The sequence below is a fragment of the Thalassophryne amazonica genome, chromosome 14 (assembly GCF_902500255.1).
Source record: "Thalassophryne amazonica chromosome 14, fThaAma1.1, whole genome shotgun sequence".
NCBI lineage: Eukaryota > Metazoa > Chordata > Actinopteri > Batrachoidiformes > Batrachoididae > Thalassophryne > Thalassophryne amazonica.
In genome coordinates this window covers 42,339,615-42,358,895 of record NC_047116.1, presented here as the reverse complement: position 1 = coordinate 42,358,895, position 19,281 = coordinate 42,339,615, and the positions used below count along the sequence as shown (strand labels likewise).

At 40.2% G+C, this 19,281-nt stretch overlaps 1 protein-coding gene across 2 annotated transcripts in view; it reads right to left on the bottom strand.

Annotated features, from left to right (window-relative positions):
• Positions 1-19,281, bottom strand: part of LOC117525177 (tumor necrosis factor receptor superfamily member EDAR-like) — a 63,420-nt gene that overhangs the window by 35,922 nt on the left and 8,217 nt on the right. The window lies entirely within an intron of this gene.

The following is a 19,281-nucleotide window of genomic DNA, read 5'->3' as shown; positions in this document are numbered from 1 at the left end:
TAACTTGTGTCAATGTTTTACGGACTTTGGCCATGTATCAATAACTCATGCCCACACATTAATAACTCATGTAGATGCTTTAAGGACTTGTGACTATGTATCCATATCTTGTGGCCACATATAAATAACTCATGGCCATGCATTAATAGCTTGAGGCTGTGCATCATGAACTTGTGCCCATGAATCAATAACACATGGCTAAACATTAATAACTACTGTTTGTGAATTAAGAACTTGTGACTATGCATCAATAACATTGATGCATATTAATAACTTCGGACCCCATATACATAACCCATGGCGATGCATTAAATTGTGTCAATGCATTAAGGACTTGTGGCCATATATAAATAAGACATGGCCAAACATTAATACCTGCTGTCCTTGAATTAGAACTCGTGGCTATGCATCAATAAAATAACTCAGGGGTGCATATAAATAACCCATGGCCACCCATTAATAACTTATGACAACCTATAATTCATGAACACAAATTGATATGAATACCTTAATTATGTATTGTGTTTTACTATTTGTTTTATATATATTTTTTTTAACCTTCTTTTGTTTTGTATTCTGTTTCCTGCATTAATTGTACATTTTTTTTTTTTTTTTTTTTGCAATTGTGAAATAAAGATTATAAAGATTAGTGTATTCATTAATATGGGAGTGTACAACCCCTGGCAAAAATTATGGAATCACCGGCCTCAGAGGATGTTCATTCAGTTGTTTAATTTTGTAGAAAAAAAGCAGATCACAGACATGACACAAAACTAAAGTCATTTCAAATGGCAACTTTCTGGCTTTAAGAAACACTATAAGAAATCAAGAAAAAAGATTGTGGCAGTCAGTAACGGTTACTTTTTTAGACCAAGCAGAGGAAAAAAATATGGAATCACTCAATTCTGAGGAAAAAATTATGGAATCACCCTGTAAATTTTCATCCCCCAAATTAACACCTGCATCAAATAAGATCTGCTCATTGACATTGACCCTATGCCATGACATTGACCCTATGTGTCTTTTTGCAAGGAATGTTTTTGCAGTTTTTGCTCTATGGCAAGATGCATTATCATCTTGAAAAATGATTTCATCATCCCCAAACATCCTTTCAATTGTCCAAAATATCAACATAAACTTGTGCATTTATTGATGATGTAATGACAGCCATCTCCCCAGTGCCTTTACCTGACATGCAGCCCCATATCATCAATGACTGTGGAAATTTACATGTTCTCTTCAGGCAGTCATCTTTATAAATCTCATTGGAAAGGCACCAAACAAAAGTTCCAGCATCATCACCTTGCCCAATGCAGATTCGAGATTCATCACTGAATATGACTTTCATCCAGTCATCCACAGTCCACAATTGCTTTTCCTTAGCCCATTGTAACCTTGTTTTTTTCTGTTTAGGTGTTAATGATGCCTTTCGTTTAGCTTTTCTGTATGTAAATCCCATTTCCTTTAGGCGGTTTCTTACAGTTCGGTCACAGACGTTGACTCCAGTTTCCTCCCATTCGTTCCTCATTTGTTTTGTTGTACATTTTTCGATTTTTGAGACATATTGCTTTAAGTTTTCTGTCTTGACGCTTTGATGTCTTCCTTGGTCTACCAGTATGTTTGCCTTTAGCAACCTTCCCATGTTGTTTGTATTTGGTCCAGAGTTTAGACACAGTTGACTGTGAACAACCAACATCTTTTGCAACATTGCGTGATGATTTACTCTCTTTTAAGAGTTTGATAATCCTCTCCTTTGTTTCAATTGACATCTCTCGTGTTGGAGCCATGATTCATGTCAGTCCACTTGGTGCAACAGCTCTCCAAGATGTGTTCACTCCTTTTTAGATGCAGACTAACGAGCAGATCTGATATGATGCAGGTGTTAGTTTTGGGGATGAAAATTTACAGGGTGATTCCATAATTTTTTCCTCAGAATTGAGTGATTCCATATTTTTTTCCTCTGCTTGGTCTAAAAAAGTAACCGTTACTGACTGCCACAATCTTTTTTTCTTGATTTCTTATAGTGTTTCTTAAAGCCAGAAAGTTGCCATTTGAAATGACTTTAGTTTTGTGTCATGTCTGTGATCTGCTTTTTTTCTACAAAATTAAACAACTGAATGAACATCCTCCGAGGCCGGTGATTCCATAATTTTTGCCAGGGGTTGTATTACTGATGCCATTTTAGCCTGTGGCAACAAGAATAACAACGCAGTGAGAAAAAGCTGCAAAATACAGCCAAACTGTTAAAGAGCTGTTTGTCATAGATGTATGTACCAGAGGAACATTTGAACTGATGGAGCTGATGAGTGTTTTTCCACGAGCCACTGTCAGCAATGACCATGCGTGTATGGTTTACTGTAATACTGAGTAACTGTGCACACCTTGTATGAGAAATTATGTAAATCAGCGAGACTTATTTCTTCCTTAATGTTATGGCTGCATGAATAAGAGCAAGATGGGAAATAACGCTTCCTTCCACAAGTGAGTAGGGAGATGAAATTTGCTTTTCATTACTTTATTATCAAGGTTTACACTTGTATCGTTACTTCCGCATTGAAATTTTTTGCACTATGCTTACGCATCCAGGTACTTTGCATTGTCCATTCATACCATAGAAGCAATATAGAAAATGTGCTGTCTAGTTTTTCCATAGTGATCGATGGTTCTCCACACATCCAAGTGGACATGGCCCACGTGTAGCATAAACAGTTTCACCAATAGCAACATTAATTTATTCAGTGTTTAACTCACCATCTTATCAAAGCCTCTGTGGACAGTTAACCTTCCCTTTTACCCCTTAGGCAGCATTCATAACTGTAATTCTCAGACCTTTGGCAAATGCAGGTCCTTCAACAAATGGGGTGTAGGGGAATTTTTTCATGCCTGTCGATTGCGTTATTTGCTGGTAAGCAGCCTTTGTGTGAGGATGGGTGTAGTCTCTCGTCGGATTTTCTTTGCAAGGAAAATGGCGGAACAACTGGAGCAGCGCGACTGCATCAAATTTTGCCAGAAACTGGGTGACAGCCAGGTGGAAACCATTCGGATTATTCAGACGGCTTTCGGTGATGATGCTTTGGGCATCACACAGATTAAGGAGCGGTACAACCGGTTTAAAGACGTCCGCACAATGGTGGAGAGCGAGCCACGCTCCGGTCGGCCATCAACATGCTGAAATGACCAGATAATTTCCAAAGTGAACGCTGTGGTGATGCAGGACCATCGTGTGACTATCCGAGAAATTGCGGAAGAGGTGAACATTAGCACTTTTTCCGCACATTCCACTGTGACAGAAGATTTGGCCATGAAAAGAGTGGCGGTGAAATTTGTGCCGAAGGCTTCAGCATGAAGCTGATGGCGCAGCAAAAGCACCTCCGTGTTGAAGCCTCACAGGACATGTTGTAACATGCCCACCTCTTCCACAATTTCTTGGATAGTCACACAACTGAAAAGCCACCGAAAGCCGTCTGAATCTTCCGAATGGTGGAAGAGCTGGGCATGTTACAACATGTCCTGTGAGACTTCAACACGAAGGCGCTTTTGCTCCGCCATCAGTTTCGTGCCAAAGCCATCGGCATGAATTTCGCTGCAACTCTTCATGGCCAAATCTTCTGTCACAGTGGAATGTGCCGAAAAAGTGCTGATGTCCACCTCTTCCACAGTTTCTTGGATAGTCACACGACGGTCCCACATCACGACAGTGTTCACTTTGGAAATGATCTGGTCATTTCAGCATGTTGATGGCCGACCGGAGCGCAGCGCGCTCTCCACCATTGTGCGGCCGTTTTAAACCGGTTGTACTGCTCCTTAATCTGTGTGATGCCCATAGGATCGTCACCAAAAGCCATCTGAATAATCCAAATGGTTTCCACCTGGCTGTCGCCCAGTTTCTGGCAAAATTTGATGCAGTCGCGCTGCTCCAGTCGTTCCGCCATTTTCCTTGCAAAGAAAATCCAACGAGAGACTACACCCATCCTCACACAAAGGGTGCTTACAAGCAAATGATGCAATCGACAGGCGTGAAAAAATTCACGCATGTGCACGAAGGTTCAAGGTTGGCTCATGCAAGCACACGTGATTCAAATCCGTCAGGTTATTGAAAAAAATAAAAAGGTCGGATACTTTTCTAACAGACCTCGTACTTGGCGAGAACACCAAAAGTTATGAAAGAGTAAAAGCACTGAAAGTAGCAGCTCAGACAAATGTGCACTCATAAGTGATATTTAATGCCAGAGTGAAATGTGATTTATTTATTCCTCTGTGTTGTTTGTGATGTGATGATGAGCAGTTGGACACACTCATTAAAAAAAAGAGATGATTGTGTATTTCTCATTAAAATGTGTGTGTCTGCAGGATCATGCCTCTGATTACATTTACTGTTAATGTGCACAGGTTTACACCGGATACATGTAAAATGTTTGTGTGTTCGTGCACGTACGTTTGCGTACAAGTGTGAGACTGTATTTAAGCTGGAATTGCAGTTGGAGGATTTGTGCTGGCTGGAGTCCTCAGTAAAGAATCATCATTACACCATGTTTGTATAAGAACAATGAGCCGGAAATTACTCATCCTAAGGCTCAGGACAATTTACAAAGTAAAGACGTGCGTAATCAGAAACATGACATCCTCTGATGTTGATTAACAATACTTCAAATTGTGCTTTAAAAAAATTGGACCAATTTCACACAGCTGGGTTTTTACAAATTTATTTTTTTATATCATCAAATTTTAAATAATAATAAGAAGAAAAAAAAATAACTCAAGCTACTCTATAATGAAATTTAAATGTTTCATTTCGATTTTTTATTATGATTACATGTATATTAATGCATTTTATATAACTTATATAATAGAATAAATTTAAGACGACCCCTAATTTCCTTTTAATTTCTAATGTCTAAGTTACCAATTTAAGAGATTGATTTGAATAGAAACTCTCTCTCTCTCTCTCTCTCTCTCTCTCTCTCTCTCTCTCTCTCTCTATATATATATACACTCAACAAAAATATAAACGCAACACTTTTGGTTTTGCTCCCATTTTGTATGAGATGAACTCAAAGATCTAAAACTTTTTCCACATACACAATATCACCATTTCCCTCAAATATTGTTCAGAAACCAGTCTAAATCTGTGATAGTGAGCACTTCTCCTTTGCTGAGATAATCCATCCCACCTCACAGGTGTGCCATACCAAGATGCTGATTAGACACCATGATTAATGCACAGGTGTGCCTTAGACTGCCCACAATAAAAGGCCACTCTGAAAGGTGCAGTTTTATCACACAGCACAATGCCACAGATGTCACAAGATTTGAGGGAGAGTGCAGTTGGCATGCTGACAGCAGGAATGTCAAGCAGAGCTGTTGCTCGTGTATTGAATGTTCATTTCTCTACCATAAGCCGTCTCCAAAGGCGTTTCAGAGAATATGGCAGTACATCCAACCAGCCTCACAACCGCAGACCACGTGTAACCACACCAGCCCAGGACCTCCACATCCAGCATGTTCACCTCCAAGATCGTCTGAGACCAGCCACTTGGACAGCTGCTGAAACAATCGGTTTGCATAACCAAAGAATTTCTGCACAAACTGTCAGAAACCGTCTCAGGGAAGCTCATCTGCATGCTCGTCGTTGAGTGGGCAAATGCTCACATTCGCTGGCGTTTGGCACGTTGGAGAGGTGTTCGCTTCACGGATGAATCCCGGTTCACACTGTTCAGGGCAGATGGCAGACAGCATGTGTGGCGTCGTGTGGGTGAGCGGTTTTCTGATGTCAATGTTGTAGATCGAGTGGCCCATGGTGGCGGTGGGGTTATGGTATGGGCAGGCGTCTGTTATGGACGAAGAACACAGGTGCATTTTATTGATGGCATTTTGAATGCACAGAGATACCGTGATGAGATCCTGAGGCCCACTGTTGTGCCATACATCCAAGAACATCACCTCATGTTGCAGCAGGATAATGCACGGCCCCATGTTGCAAGGATCTGTACACAATTCTTGGAAGCTGAAAATGTCCCAGTTCTTGCATGGCCGGCATACTCACCGGACATGTCACCCATTGAGCATGTTTGGGATGCTCTGGACCGGCGTATACGACAGCGTGTACCAGTTCCTGCCAATATCCAGAAACTTCGCACAGCCATTGAAGAGGAGTGGACCAACATTCCACAGGCCACAATTGACAACCTGATCAACTCTATGCGAAGGAGATGTGTTGCACTGCATGAGGCAAATGATGGTCACACCAGATACTGACTGGTATCCCCCCCAATAAAACAAAACTGCACCTTTCAGAGTGGCCTTTTATTGTGGGCAGTCTAAGGCACACCTGTGCACTAATCATAGTGTCTAATCAGCATCTTGATATGGCACACCTGTGAGGTGGGATGGATTATCTCAGCAAAGGAGAAGTGCTCACTATCACAGATTTAGACTGGTTTGTGAACAATATTTGAGGGAAATGGTGATATTGTGTATGTGGAAAAAGTTTTAGATCTTTGAGTTCATCTCATACAAAATGGGAGCAAAACCAAAAGTGTTGCGTTTATATTTTTGTTGAGTGTATATATATATATATATATATTTTTTTTTTCTTTTTTCAGTAAATTATCTGGAATGTTTGAGTTTTTCCAGCTTTTTGTTTTTTACAGTGTATGCCCTTGGATTCATTCCTGTACCAGTCGGAGGTCGACTTTGAGACGTCTGGTTGTTTTTACTTGGCGGATACTCACTAAGCATTCTGTTCTGTGTTTACTTTTGTCTGGTTAATTAACACAGAACAAGCAGCTTGCATGCTTGATTAAAACAGTGCTGTGTTCATTTTAAGGAGACAAACTGGCGACTTTACACACTTTAAACCATTTACTATAAATCCTGTTATGTTCACTGCATATTTTCCAAAACATGGAACAAGCATTTGTAAATTATTTTTGAATGTGATTTTCCTACCTTGCAGGCATTCAATGGTTTCCATTAATTTCAGTCCAAGATGAAAATACATTTCAGAGAACTAAAATTTGCTAATCACATTATCCCCAAATATGCAGATATGTTGTCATCATTTGTGAGACAGTGTACTGGTTGTCCTCTTTGCTTCTAAAGCAGGGGAACGAGCACATCTGTTCATGTGCATGTTTGTGGGTGTTGTCTGGCTGCACAGATGAACGCGCTGAAAGAGGGCATCTCAGATATTATTGTTTCTGTCAGTGTTACAGTAAATTTTCCACGCCAAGCTGAACAATTCTGAAATTTCACATTACAATGAATAATTTCCTGCAATACACCGATTCACTTTAAAGACACTGGAACAGATTCTATTCTCCAGATGTAAAAATTTCATTTGTTGATCGTCTGGCATGGATATGAGTCACCAATGGGTTTCATCAGTTAAATTTTAAAGCTACATGTCCCTCTGGGGCTACTGTATCAACATGGTGGTGCAACATGGCGGGGACCCGCTCCCATGTAGACATGAAGTGAACAGCACATGTTGTAAAATTTATATTTACAGTCACATAAAGGCTTTAATTAATATAGGTATTTTGAAGGAGTGACTAAGGTAAGCCAAAACACCACCTACGGTGGCATTCCAACAGGCACACTCATATTTAACATTAACACAAAGACACCGCACTGTAATTACTGTTATCATGCACAAGTTCTCATGATGTTGCTTTGAGGGTTAATTGCTACATATGGAAGAAAAAAAAATGGCAGTGTCTGAAAAGACAGAAGACAACACAAACAATAGGTTTTTTTTTTTTTAGTGCTCAAAGATCACTACTCAGGATATCAACGTTTATCAATTGCTTCGGGATCAGGATCAAAGATCAGGAATCAGGATTTCAGAGTCCATGTATGAGGTCAGGATCAAAGGTATCTGATATCCTGGTTAATGACATTTGATCTTGACATTATTGATGAGCTCTGATATCCTGATTGCTGATCAGTTGTTTGCCTTCCAGCTGCCCCCATTTTTGTGGTCAGGGTTGCCATAGTAGGTCCATTGGGACTTGGCACAATTTTTGTCCTTCCTGACACAACTCCAGTTTTACCCGCAGAAACAGATGAAGCCCCTGGTCTTCCTAAGATGGTCCCCTATTCAAGTACTAACTAGGATCTAATCTGCTTAGCTTCTGAAATCTGATGGGATAAGACATACACAGAGCAGCCAGTCTGCTCTGTGTATGCCTGTATATGATCAAAAGTCAATGATCAGGATCAAATGTGAGGCTCAGAATCGAAGATCAGTGATCAATATTAGGATCAAACTTCAGTGAAGAGAATATTAGAGTTCATCATTGTGGTCCAAATGTGAGGATCAGGATCAAAATCACAGGTCAACGCTCAAGATTAACGATCATAGAAATAACTCCTATAGAGGCATTGATTTCCTTCAGGCTGGTGCTTATTCCTGGATACTACACCATGAAGTGGATGTGAGTCTAGGACTTCCCCTAGACACGATACCAGTCTGTGAAAAGTTACTTCCCCAGCCAAGACCTGTGAATGGTTACTTCCCAAGCCGAGACCAGTACCCATTTGCAACTGGGTGGAATGAGAAGATGGAGATGAAGTGCCCTCTAGGGAGACAAATAGCCTGAAGCACACACCTGGAATCAACCACCATTTTATAGCTTGGTGGTCCAACTCCTATCCTACAGAGCCACCTGCTCTGCAGTGGTCCTAGAGCAGCATCAGTGTTCAGTTGTCATGATCAAAGATGTAAGATCAAAGACGTTTCTGCATAAAAGGTAAACCAAAACAAAACAAAAAATCAAGAGTAAAGTCACAGTTGAAACAAATATGATAAAAACTGGAGATACAACCTTTATCTACCAACTGTCCTTTGCATCAGTGCTAATGAGATAATAACGGCTAAATTTAACCCTAGAACGTGTGTGAACGAGCCATAGAGGTTTAGTTCAGTTCAGTATAATAGCCATTGAACGTTACCATCCACCTGGTCATGGCAAACTGTTTGTGCATGTGAGAGCAAGACGCTGGGTTACAGTCAGCGGTCAGATCTGTCCGTTTGGCTCCAAACCTCCCATTTCACTCTTCAGTGTCACTGATTGCAGTGACAAACTTTCTGAGCTTCAGTGATGGCTAATTCTCCAACCCTGATGGTTTGATCTCACTTAATTATAACCTCAGCGCGAGCGCCCACACACACACGCACATACACACACATCAAACGCACACAAAGTACTACACACACACACACACACACAGACATGGATTGTGATGGCAAAACAGGCTTAATTGCACAACACTCTGTGGTAAGACCACAACCGGTGTGTGCATGTGTGTGTGCGTGTGTGACACATTAAAGAGACAGCGCGTTTCCTTCAATCAGGAAATGAAGACGCTGCCAAATGGCTATGTGCCGCCTGAGGCTACTCGTTAAGGGGTTAAGCTGATGTGCACAGCGCACCACTGTTTGAAGACAATTTCTGCATCTTCCTGACACTCTTTCACCTCTCTCTTTGCTTCTCTCTCTCTCTGTTGGGGCAGGTTCTAGATGAAAGTCAGCCAAAGTATTTTCCCCCCGAGGGTATTGATCTTCTAACAGCCCCATCTCCAATAAATAACCATTCTGTCTTTAGCTGTGTCATTGCAGACCCACGTGATGCACCTCAGAATTGTGCACCAGCAGCCTGTGGAGAACAGCAGAGCTCCCTCCTTCATTAGCTCCGTCTTCATATCTGCTTTTCATTTTGGTTCCATTTGAGCGTTCCCCTTGTCAGAAAAGGAAACCCAATATGACATTGAACATAATGATGGGAAAAAATAATCTACTCCTCTTCAGTCAAAAATGCTAAAAGAAATGAACCCTACAACCTCAAAATTCCACAAGACGCAATTCACGAAGACCTAAACGAGACTTGTTTCTTCAAAGGCCCTACAGTGACAGGTATAAAGCCTGAAGAACTTCAAAGGGAATTAAGTGTGTTTTTAAATGGATTGCAAAATACGACAGTCAAATGTGACAGACTGAAATAAAAGTCCTTACTGGAATGTTTAGTCCCCGTAGGTGAAAGGAGGGGTTGCTATATGGAAAATCCCATAGATCAGTAATGCGTCTCCGCTTAATTCTCTTCTAGTCCTCCAAAGTTTTGACAGTCAGGGGAGCCTTCCCTTAACTGCCAATCTTTCTTCTGCTAATCATCCCGCTGCCCTCATTCTTCGTGTCTTCAGTGCTTGAGAATCCTTCCTCCAGTATCACTGAATACACAGTCTAAGGCACACCTGTGCACTAATCATGGTGTCTAATCAGCATCTTGATATGGCACACCTGTGAGGTGGGATGGATTATCTCAGCAAAGAAGTGCTCACTATCACGGATTTAGACTGGTTTGTGAACAATATTTGAGGGAAATGGTGATATTGTGTATGTGGAAAAAGTTTTAGATCTTTGAGTTCATCTCATACAAAATGGGAGTAAAACCAAAAGTGTTGCGTTTATATTTTTGTTGAGTGTATGTTCTTCATGGCAATAATTCACCCCTCTGAACTCTACAACCCCCAACGGGATTGACAGCTGTGTTTTCTTAAAAAAAAAAAAAAAAAGTCATCAAAATTACACCGTTTATCATTGCCAGAAACTGTAAAACACTAATTGGTCAGATTTTCCCATTTCCGATGTGCTAACTATGGGGTAATGTACCCAAAAGTACTCTGAAATATGAATATCAGGAAATGGTTTTACTGGGAAATAATGGTGTTTTTCAGGAACCCTAAAGTTTGTTCTGCAAGACATTAAAGTCCAGGAAAAATGCCACAGCTGACCCTAATTCAGAGAACAAAAATCGTCTAGTTCTGTGTAATGTATCCTAAGGGCTGACTTGCATCTCTTTCCATACAAAATTCAGTCTCAGAGCGAACTAACTCCCCAGCAAATGGCAAAGAGACTTAAATTTGCTAAGTGGTTTTCCAGAAAACTGGAGACGGATGATTTGTTTGTTAGGAAACTCCAGAGGAGGTTACATTGATCATGTGGTGTAAAAGATAAAGGGTTAAAACATCAAAAAGGAAAGTCTGAACTAAAAACTGCATTGGGGAGAAAAATTACATGCTTCGGCCACATGGTCATGCAGAAAATGTCTGATAAAATTGATTGGTTTTTCTGTGCTGTCAAAATACTTTTGGGTACATTTTCTGAGACACCCTATATATGACAGATTGACATCCATCAGTAGAAACAACCAAATCTAAAAATTATAATAGTGATAGTTCATTAAAATCACATTATTATCTTTGTTAAAATTTCAGGGGCGAGGGGGGGAACAACTTTTTGTTCTATATACGTATAGGTTTAGTTTTTTAAAATAGGAATCAAAGACATTCAACTTTTTTTTTTCTTTCACAGTTTCAATCATCGGAATGGTTAAATTACATAAAAGACTCGTCTTCCTAGACATATGCGGGTAGTCTTATGTGCTACAGTACCTCAGGAACATGAATGCCCCTGACTTGCATAGTTTTTGGTGGCCCTTGGGCAAGGCCCAGTACCCGTTACCCTCCCAGGTCAGGGACTGACTAAGTTGGTGGGAGCAGGGCAGTGATTCATTAGTGCAGATGGAAGAATAGTCCTGGAACTGGTTGTACTATGATGCTCAGCAAACACCATAATAGGTGTACTCATGGAGGGCCACCTGATCACCGGATGACTACTGTGGGGCAACTTCTACATCTGTCTATAACTGTTTCACCTGATGTACCATAGTCACAGATTCAGATGTCCAGAGAGAATGTCATTGGGGGGTGTCACCGCACCAACCTTTTTCCAGTACAGTTCAAGGCAAGTGGAAGTAAAGGTTGTGTGTAAAATAAAACATTCCGCGAACCTGAACTCAGTTTGGAATCGAGAGGGAGAGAGAGAGAGAGAGAGAGACGTGCCTTCTCGTGCCCTGCGGCCAGAGGATGAGGGCTTACTCTGTATTTCCAGGGTGAAAAAGAAGTCAGCAGGTTTGACAGCCTTTGCATATTGTTCTGTACATATGGAACCTTTTTGCCTGTTGTTATTAGACAGTCTACTTCAAATGAAACTTTTGGGACTAATCTTAAATCCTATTGATTTTCTGCTGTCTATCAATAGTTTTATGATTTTTATCTTATTTAATTTGCTGGTCAGTGTGTTTTATTTGCATTTAACATTTAAATTTTAAATTGTTCTTATGGACAGAATTATTACATATTTTATATGGCCATTTCTATATTTAGATATTAGATATTGTAACAGATCATTTTAAAATGCTGATAACTGCTTTGTCCTGATCTCATCTTTCTGGAATGAATCTGTATCTCTCTTGCTCTGTCTCTGTCTTTCTGCCTTTATATACTGTTCAGAGCTGATGGATTGTGTGGGCAAATGCCTTTTTACATCAGCGTTAAGCCCAAAAGGATAATAACTTCCTGACCACTTAAGTAGTACACCAATCAGTGGCCAGGAAACGTGCCCAATAACTAATAACCAGTGAAGGCGATGAGGTTGGAGGCCACTTTGTGGGCTCTTCCCCGTCGTGCTTTATTTCAGAGGACAATTAAATCAACAGCTTAATGAGGCAGGGGTCTCCATCATCCCGCTTTGGTATTTCCGCAGGGAAAAGTGTGGTTTCCACTGAAATCTATTTTTTGCTTCATCCTCATGTCTTCTAATCTTGAAAACTGAACAATGCATAAATGTCACGTAGCTGCAGTTCATACAAAGATGGGAAAATACAGACAGATAGATGTTGTTTTTTTTGAAGGCTGATGTTGAACCTGATATTGATGTTTCCTACAGTAAGTTAAATGTGCACCACATTGTGCAAAATTGGATTGTAACTTGCATTTATACATACAGAAACTACAAGCAAAATTTGTGTTACTACAAGCACCTTGTGTTACATTTCTGTGATGTATATAACAAAATTCCAGGTTGGAATTCCTGCATTTGCATAATCCCATTATTACCCGAGGCCACCAAATATGGCCATCGGGTATTGTGAAGGCTTTGGGTTTGTCCGTCCATCCGTCTGTCTGTGTTCAGCATAAGTCCAGTCTTATTACTGCCACAGTCTTCAAATTCACATGAAACACTCTTGGGATACAGACCTTGGGCAAGTTCAAAAATGGTGAAGCTTGACCTATTTTAAGAGGTTAAAAAGTTACATTCTGTTTCAATCTGTTCCATTTTGTTTTTTTAGTGGCGGGGTGACAGCCAATCAGAGTAGAGCTGCACCGTGATGTCAGTGGCTGCGGTTTGGGAGAGACCAGCTAGTGAGAAATAAACACTTCTAAAACTGAAAACGCCCTTTTTGGAACATAATAATACCTCTGAAGTTATTTACAAGTCATTTTGCAGACATTAGCATGGTAACGTCACAGGCTGGTAGCTAGCTGCAAAACTGTGTGTAAATATAACCTCTTTTGTTATATATTATGTAAAAGCTAGCGAGAAATAACATAACATACAACATAACACTTCTAAAACTGAAAATGCTGTTTTTGTAACCTGATAACATCTCTGGAGTCATTTACAAGACATTTTGTGGCATTAGCATGCACGCTAGCTTCCGCTAAATCAATGCTAATTTTCTATGGAGTTAAATTTGTCTCATAATACCAATAAATACACAGAGATTGATCTACAAATATTCTTTGATTTGGAAAAGTTCCGCTCTTGTCCAGAGCTCATGTACATGCAAGGCCTCATGCAGATGCCGTTAAAGTGTAAATATTGTTTTTGATTGATTGACTGAGAGAGGGGCTTTATTGAACATGTACAAACTGTACGTAAGACAATAGGATAATAATTAAACAATTGCAAATGATAAAGAACATGATGCTCATATGGATGAAGGTATTTCTGCATTGCGGCATATTTTTTATGTTTTAAAATTTTTATAAGTACTGCATATGGATGTGTAATTAATTTTGATTTTTTTTAAACATGTTGAACCCAGGATCCCCCAGGAAGAGCTAGAGCACTTTCCAGAGGTTAGGGAAACATGGGATGAGCTGCTTGGTCTACTGCCACAGACACCCGGACCTGGATAAGCGTCAGAATGTGAATGAAAATTAACATGCCCATCATTCCACCAGCTACGCTTATTTTGTACAGTTAAAAAAAAAAGGTCTGCGGCTCTTCCTTTTTATCTAATTTTGCCATAAAATGTTAGTGTTTGTAGTCCACATAAAATTTGATCTTTTCTGTTTTTTAATTGAAAAAATGCAATGTGTTTCAGTAATCCTGCTGCCAAAGTGAGAGACAAACAAAAGCAGACAATCATATATAAAATGTGTAATTTCCTAACGTGACATGAATGAAAGCATCAAATCTGATGGTCAAAAAAGATCTTGAAATAATAATCAAACAATCAATCATGGTGTAAACCTACTGCACCCCATATCCTTTAAAGGGTTTTTTTTTTTTCCTTTTACAAACAGCAGATCAAGTCCATGCATGATCCCCAACGTCCACGCTTGTTTGTGCATCTGCAACACCTCAAACGCTGACGTTCTGCAGCCAAACAAACTGCATATTGATCAAAATCAAAATCACCGTCTCCGACAGACGAGGAAAAGGACCAAAATCGGTCATTACATCAGCTTGCATGCCGCACACATCTGTGGGAAAAAATTTTCTCTGCAGCTCATTTGATTTTGTGTAAACCAAAGTGCATGGCACAGTTTTTTTGTGTGTGTGTAGAATGTTTCACTTCACTGGGCTGACATGCTCATACAGAAAACCTTCACTTCAGATCCACCAACAAAACGTCTAATGCGGAAATTTTCACAAAATAAAAAAGAAAGAAAAAACTAAAGGTATGTGACCAAACACAAAGGAATCAAAATGTGCTACAGTATAACTGAAGTTAAAGATAGATGTCCTGAATTCTGAGCAGCTGCTCATTTGCTCATTAGCACTGTGGATATTCCCCTCTATCAAAGCTCTGGAACCTACAGTTTAGACTTTCTTCTCATCTGCAACCATAACATTTTTTCATCCATTTTACTTTATGGTCCTATAATTAAGTGTGTCTGTTCCAGTCTACTCGTCCTTTTGAATCCAGTAGGATGACAAAACAGACCTCAAAGAGTCGCCACGCTGGAGGAATCAAAGCACATAAATACTCAGACGTGCACTCAAAGCAATCAAAGGAATCAAGACAGAGTAATCAAAGTTTAACTTCTTTTGGTAACAGACAAACATCTAATAAACAACCTGAACTGAGTTGGCATCTGTTCTAACTTTTATCACGAGGGGATCATACCTCTCTCTGCCCTTTATCCTTGTTACTGAAATTTGAAGGCAGTTGTTGAATGTTGATGCTGATCAATGGCCTTTGATCCTGATCTTGGCCTTTGATCAGTACCACTAATCTTTGCTCCAGATTACTCATCTTAGACCATGAATGTTGCACTTTGAACATGTTCACTGTAATTTAATCCTGATCACTGAAGTTTGACCTTTAATGTGACCTTTTACAGCACTCACCGTTGATCCCTAAACACAGATCTTTGATCCTGATCACTTAAATTTTATCACTGAAATTTGTTCCTGGTCGCTGAGCTTGGATTATGTTGTTGACCACTGATCCTGATTCCTGCTCTTTGATCTTGATCATTGACCTTTGATCTTGGCAAGCTTTTTTAGTGATTCCTCACTTTTGATCCCTAATCATAGAGCTTTTATCCTGATCAGTTAACTTTCATCTCTGAACTTTGGTCCTGATCACTAGTCTTTGATCACATTCCTTACTTCTGATCCTAACTGCTGCACTTTGGCCTAGGTCATTTTTCTAATGACAAACCTTTGTTTGTGATCACTGATGTTGGATCACTAAACTTTGATCCTGATTGATTAAACTTCAATCATGCTACTAATATTTGATCCTGATTGATGCTGTTTTGTTTTTATTTTTTTTTATCTTTCCTGGTGATCTTTTATAGTGGGTGCTGACTTCTGATCCCTAATTCCAGACCTTGGATCATGGTTACTGAACTGTGATCACTAAACTTTGATCCTGATTCCTTACTCTTTGATCATGTTCCTGACATTTGACTCTGATTGCTGTTGTTGCTGATCAGTGACTTTTAATCTTTAATGCTGACCTTGAGTTTGATTGTTGATCTTTGACAGTGATTGCTCACTCTTGATCCCCAGTCAAAAACCTTAGATCCTGATCACTGAATTTTAATCATGATGGTTAACATTTGATCCTGACTACTAAGCTTTGATATCTGATCTCGATAAATGCAATCTAGATGAAAGTCCAGCAATGAAGATCAAAGTCAGGATTCTACATCAGATCCAGATCCACACCAAAACGTGGAGGCATGGGTTTTTGAACCCATGCCTCCACCAGTTACCCTTACAGTTGATTCAGTTATTTTAGCATAATCATCTAATAAACAAACAAACAGATGAAACCATAATAATAATAATAATAATAATCATGCAGTCAAAGAATACACTTTGTTAGCACTGATTGGTGCTTCCAGTGAGCTTTTTTCCCCTTAAGTCTACTAAGCGTGAGGAATGTTGCTGCTGGCGTTTTATCTGTCATCTCTGTATGATGTGCAGACAGTTGGAGAGTAAATACGCGAGAGGTGGCGGAGCTGTCTGTCAGACCCCGAGTCTGTCTCACAGCGCCTCTCGACAGAACTGATGGATTAAAAAACAAAAACAGACTTGGCAAAATGACATTACAATTCTCATTAATCATTACCATTGTGTTTCTGCAGCTCTGATGTCTTTGGGTGTGTTTTTTTCTCAGCAGATTTCTAATCCCTTAACTGCACTGAAAGAGTTTCACATTCACTGAGCAAAGAAGTCATCAAGGCCTGGTTAAAGAGCCGACATGAGCCTGGTCAGCGTGCTCAGTGCACTTGCTTTCAAAACACAAGATTCCCAATTCAAGACCACATGTACCCATTCTTCAATGTGGAGATGTGTCTGGAAAGGGCACCTGATGTAAAATGTGTGCCAAATCAACATGCACAATCATGTTGGATCAGCTGCGGCAACCCTGAGAAAAAAGGAGCAACCAAAAGAACTTGTCACCCTGCACATCAGCAAAGTGCCAATAGCAGGGTGTTGTTTTCACTGGTGTGCGTGTATGTCTGCACGATTGTGAACAAGATACGTCAAAAGCAGTTGGCTAGATTTCCTTCAAACATAGTGGAAATATTACTTCAATAAATGTCTAGAGGTGATTACATTTTAGAGTAGTTTGGTTAAAGGTCAATGAAAACATGGTCTGAAAAATACTCTCAAGCAGCTTGATGGGTGATCTAAAGCATTTATTGATCAGAAAAATATTTGGCTTCATAGTTAGGTCACACAGAAGTCAAATGATGAAGTCATATATCGTCAAAAACACCATTATAGATCTACATATATTTACTTGTACAGTTGTATCCTGGTGTTTAAAGTGTGCAAGGAACAAATTAGCCCTCTGATGACTTTTATTCTTTGTGTGTGTGTGTGTGTGTGTGTGTGTGCATGTCTTCAACAAGAATTGAGCTTGAGAAATATGTATTTATTGTACACCCCCCCCCCCCCCCCCCCCCCATAAAAAAAAGCATTCCGGCCATGCACTCAGCACAGTCTCATTTCTGTAAGTGTTGATAAAACTTTTTGAAGGAACGAAAAACACATTCTGTGCGTGCGCGTGTGTGTGTGTGTGCTCTGCCTCTCCTTCATCTCTCCTCATCTTTTGATTGCTTTAATTACAGCCTTACTGTCAGCTTCCCACTCAGAGCGCAGGAAAAACAAACTCGGGGCACATGAAAAGAAGTGGCATATGCACACATCGGTAACACACACCTATCCCAGTCAGTCAGTCGTCTTTTTGATTCTGTGGCTGCCGGTGATCTGTCTTTCATCATCTCCTTCCTCCTGATCCCTCGTTCATCTCTTTAGCTCTGCCGGGGCAGAACGTCTCTCTGTCTCCGTGTTTATGTTTGCACTGGCTGTGCTGTAGGTAGACGTTCATCTCTATGCATTATTGCTTCCTCTCGAGGAGAGAGAGAGAGAGAGAGAGAAAACACCACTCACACGAGGTGAATAGTTTCGAATGTGTTCTCTAAAGTGCTGGGTTTGAAATGTGCTGCATGTAGCACAGGGAGGGTCCACTCATCCCATGGTCCACTGGTCCTAGGGTCCACTGGTCCTAGGGTCCACCGGGCCTAGGGTCCATTCATCCTAGGGTCTACTGATCCTAACCGCTTTATATTATTTGATGGTGTATATTAAAACCCCAAACTGATTTTAAAGTTCACAAATAAATGTTATACTTTCAAATAGCTAACAAACCAAATCTAATTTTTTTCAATTTACAAAAATAAAACATGTGATTTCAATTCAATTCAATTTCTGTCGACATACACCATTAATGACCTTTAATTGTACTGTTCTCTACAAACCTGTTGAATTGAAAATGAACAAATAATTCACCATTATTAATTTTTTTTTTAATTGCCACACTTTTGTAACATTACTTAACCTAAATATAAAAACAATTTCAGCATGGTCTCCTTAATACTAGGACTAATGTACCCTAGGACTAGTGGGAAGTTCCCGTGTAGCGCAGTGTGTTGACATGCATAACGCACATCATCACTAGTTTCCAACCAACACAGTTGTCATTTTCAAGCTGGGTGTCCATGTTCGGAAAGCAGCAAGTGAACTGCCACCCATCTGTGTACCCATGGCGTGTTGGTCTTGAAATGAGGTGTGGTTATGTGTTGGTGCATTGCTGTCATGAGTCCGCAGAAACCTATTGCAACATAGACCAACAATCATTTGGTCTAAAATCCAGCACAGACTTTCATAACTGATGTTTCCTCACAATGCAAGTGACTCATCCAATCTTGGTCTCCCTAAGGGCCCCTTCACACATAGTGTGAAGTTTGGTTGAAAACAGTGAAACAGTTCGAATGAGCGCACCACAAAACATCATGTCAACGGGCAGGCGTGCACGATCCCGGTGTGAAGGTTTGTGCACGTGACTGTGTCTTTCGAGCAGGAACACAGTGAGAGGTGCACCACATCATGCCACTGATATGGATTAAATAAAACATAAAAACCAGCTGGTACCTGTGGAACCACATCACGTCACTGATGTGGAATTAAAAAAAAAACATACCACCCACAGAATTTGTACCTGCACTGTACTGATTGCCAGCGTATGCACACTCGCTTGCTTGTTGCCGTCCGTCACCAAGCGATATATGTTTTTATTTATGTCCACGTATTGACAGCAAACAGACATGTGCATCACAGTGGGC